Source organism: Bos mutus, chromosome 6 (genome assembly GCF_027580195.1).
Source record: "Bos mutus isolate GX-2022 chromosome 6, NWIPB_WYAK_1.1, whole genome shotgun sequence".
NCBI classification, from domain to species: domain Eukaryota; kingdom Metazoa; phylum Chordata; class Mammalia; order Artiodactyla; family Bovidae; genus Bos; species Bos mutus.
This window is the reverse complement of record NC_091622.1, coordinates 7,417,430-7,421,794: the sequence shown is the minus strand read 5'-3', so window position 1 is coordinate 7,421,794 and position 4,365 is coordinate 7,417,430. Positions and strand designations below refer to the sequence as shown.

General features: G+C 38.2%; 1 non-coding gene across 1 annotated transcript; it reads left to right on the top strand.

The window, feature by feature from the left end:
• The first annotated feature begins 2,167 nt into the window (after nt 1-2,167).
• TRNAC-GCA (transfer RNA cysteine (anticodon GCA)) lies at nt 2,168-2,239 on the top strand. The gene has a single exon. It is a non-coding gene; the product is annotated as a tRNA-Cys (tRNA).
• Nucleotides 2,240-4,365: the final 2,126 nt, after the last annotated feature.

Genomic DNA, 4,365 nt, shown 5'->3' with positions numbered 1-4,365 from the left:
GAAATACACATATACACCTCTTCAACAGCCAATTCTAATTACTGTGTATTCTGTATTTGCAAACTTGTCTACCCGCTAAAATTTATCTAGAACCCCTAAAGCAATACTTGAAGTACTTTCATAGACATGTAGAGAGCTACAAAAACTTTGGCTTGCCTGATCTGCTTAGTTCCAGCTGAGGTCAAACAAGGTGACACTCTGCCATCTTGTTCCAGATCACATGTAAAGAAGTAGCTTATTCATGGCTTATTTAGAACCATATTTTTTCCAGGTTTTTTGATGCTATGATTTTGTTGATGAGTTTTGTTTAAAATGGCCCTATAGTATAGTGCGTAAGCATTGTCTAGTGTCCACAAGTGCAAGAAAGCTGTGATGTGCCTTACAGAGAAAATATATGTGTGGAATAAACTTCATTCAGGTATGAATTATAGTGCTCTTAACCATGAGTTCAATGTTAATGAACCAACAATGCAGCGCGTTCAGAAAAAAGGAAGCAGAAATTCGCCCATTTGTATGTAAGATGTTCCAGAAAGTGCTAAAATAACATCTATATGTGTGATGAAACTATGGAAAAACAGATAAATTTGTGAATTTGTGAGCTGATAACTGAATTTAAAGGAAAAAAAAAAGCATAGTAGACAGGCTTTGTGAGGCTCAAAGCAAAAGAAAATTATAGTCATGTTACCTAGGAAAAATGCTAAATTCTCTGCTAGTGCTGACTGGCTCATGTTTCAAATAGTAATATGGTAAGGAAAGTGTTAAATACACAGGTAAAACAGGTTCCAATCAAGAGAGTACAGAAGAAATTTTAAAGTATCTGCAAGTGATTTACAGAATAGTAGATTTTCAAGGCTGATGATAAGACTTACAAGGATACTGGCAAATTAACCTATATAACACAAATGGCTTCCAAATCCTCTGGCTTTTAATCATTCAAAAATATGCAATGAATTATTTGTGAGAAATGTATATTAAATAAGGTATCTGTAAACAGAAGCACACATTAAACAAGGTTATATATTGTTTTTTTGTTGTTGCTCTTGTTGTTGTTTTTTGTTTTTTAATTTTATTTTTAAACTTTACAATATTGTATTAGTTTTGCCAAACATCGAAATAAATCCACCACAGGTATACCCATGCTCCCCATCCTGAACCCTCCTCCCTCCTCCCTCCCCATACCCTCCCTCTGGGTTGTCCCAGTGCACCAGCCCCAAGCATCCAGTATCGTGCATCAAACCTGGACTGGTGACTCGTTTCATACATGATGTTATACATGTTTCAATGCCATTCTCCCAAATCTCCTCACCCTCGCCCTCTCCCACAGAGTCCATAAGACTCATCTATACATCAGTGTCTCTTTTGCTGTCTCGTACACAGGGTTATTGTTACCATCTTTCTAATTCCATATATATATGTGTTAGAAATTCTGTGACCAGAGGTTCACAGGAACTTAATCCTCTATATCCCATGCCAGTTTATTCAATGTTCATGACAATTTTATAGAACTTAACTACCATTAATAAATAGAAGTCTGTGTCCATATAGATATATACAGGGCTTCCCAGGTGGCTCAGTGGTAAAGAACATGCCTACCAATGCAGGAGATACAGGAGATGTGGGTTCAATCCCTGAATCTGGAAGATCACCTAGAGTAGGAAATGGGAACGCACTCCAGTATTCCTGTCTGGAAAAGTCTGTGGACAGAGGAGCCTGGTGGGCTACAATCCATAAGGTCACAAATAATCAGATACAGCTGTATATACATATATACACATATATACAACTGATATTGTATGTTTATAGTATACACATTCTCTCTCTCTCTATGTTTTATATATATATATATATATATATATATATATATATATATTCTCCCTAGTGGCTCAGACAATAAGAATTAGCCTGCAATGTGGGAAGCCTGGGTTTGATCCCTGGGTTGGGAAGATCCCGTGGAGGAGAACATAGCAACCCACTCCAGTTTTCTTGCCTGGAGAAACCCCTGACAGCCTAGTGGGCTACAGTCCATGGAGTTGCAAAGAGTCAGACACGACTGAGACACTAAGCACATATATATGTGTGTGTGTATATATGTGTGTGTGTGTATATATATATATATACACACACACACACACACACACACACACACGCACACACATACATGGGGGCTTCCCTTGTAGCTCAGTTGGTAAAGAGTCTGCCTGCAATGCAGGAGACCCAGGTTCAATCCCTGGTTAGGGAAGATTCCCTGGAGAAGGAAATGGCAACCCACTCCAGTATTCTTGCCCAGAGAATCCCATGGACAGAGGAGCCTGGCAGGCTATTGTCCATGGGGTTACAAGAGTCAGAAACTAATTAACAACTAAACCACCATATATATACATGTATGTGTGTATACACACACACACACACACATACACACAGACAAACATTTTGTGTGTGTATGTGAGAGAGAGAGACAAATAGACTCAGCCCAGTAGAAATGGATATTTAAACCACATAAACGATGTTATGATAACTTAATATCTGAAAGAAAAAGAAACTCATCTGCACATATTTCTTTCTTTGATGTTAGCAATGGTCAGTGTCTTCCCAGATATCAGAATCAATCCTTTTTTGTGCTCCTTGAATTCAGGGCTACACAGGACAGTCTTGCTCCTTGAAATGTGTTGATAAAGCTAGTCAGAGAAATGTTATAAAGTTGATATTACTTGCTACAGGTTCTGCTTAATCTGTAAAAAGTAATACTTTCGGTGCTGCTATAGGTCTCTCTTAATACCGCTTGCACTAGGCACTCGACATGATGTAGAAATTCTATCTGCAGTGTGGAAATAAACAAAGACTACCAAATGAGTACAATCAGAGACTATTTTCAGAGCTGGCTGTAACAAGGGAGTCAGCCACCATAACTTGCATGTTAGACCAAATAATGACCCCTACAAAGATCTTATATTAGTCAAGGTCTTCCACAGAAACAAAACCAATAGAAGATATAGATCTAGCTAGATGGAGAAGTATATAGGCATATAGATAGGTATATAAGTATATACATATATATATATATATTTACACACAAGCATATATAGAGAGATTATAATAAGGAGTTGGATCACTCAGTAAACATGAGATTACTATAAAAATTTGGCCAAGAAGCCTCAAGATCTGTAGCTGGCAAGCTAGAAGCCCGAGAGAGCCAACGGCAAAACTTCTAGTCCAAAGACAGAAGGCCAATGTCCCAGCCAAACAATAAGGCCAGCAAAGTTCCTTACTGGACTCCTTGTTTGATTCAGATTTCCTACTGAATGGATGAGGAACACCCACATTAGGAAGGGCAATCTATTTTACTAAATCTGCTGATTCAAATGTTAATCTCATCCAAAAACATTCTCATGAACACATACAAAATAATGTTTGGCCACATATCTGGCAACCCCATGGCCCGGTAAAACTGACACATGAAATTAACCATCACAGATGTTCACAGCTAATACCTGAGACCTACAAGTTTGTTGCCTTTCATGGAGAAATGGACTTTGCAGATATGTTTAACTTAAGGAACTTGAGATGAAGAAATTACCTTAGATAAGAAAATGGACTGAATATAATCACAAGGGTCTTTATAAGAGACTCAGAGTCAGAAGAGACATGACAGCAGAAGCAAAGGTCAGAGATATGCAACCACAAGTCGTTGACAGCCTGCAAGAGCTAATAAAGACAAGGAATGGATTCTTCCTGAGAAACTCTAGCAGGACTACTACTCTGCTGACACCTTGATTTTAGGCTCATAAGAGACATTTTGGACTTCTGACTTCCAGAATGCTAAAATAATAAACGCGTGCTGTTTTAAGCCAGCAAATATGTGGTAATTTGTTATGCAGCCATAGGAAATTAAAACAAGTTGCATTTGACATAACCTCAAAGGCAGGCAGCAAAGTTAGAAGGTTTTACAGTGAACAAAGAGGAAGGCTTTAATTGTACTTTGATTAAAGGCTGTTGGTGAAAGATGGGCATACGGTAACTCAAAATTGGACATCTTCTGCGATTCATTAGGGAGTGTATTTGGCCCCTTTGATTGTTTCTAATTTGGAAACAGGGAAGCTGGCAATCATTGGCCAAGCCCATTTTGATCTGGGCTGACTACTGCAGAAGTTGTTGCTCCTGGACTAGCTGCTGCAGAAATTGTTGGTCAAGGCTCTGCTATTCTATTTGATTCAAAAAAAGAGTTCTCTCTTTTTAAGTTTCCTCTGGAACCTTAAGAAACAGATCCTCTCCTGTGTACTGTATATTCCATTTTCACTATTTCCAATGAGAAGTAATACCTATTGTTTTTCCACTAAAGGTAACATCTTTTATATCTTGCTGCCTCTC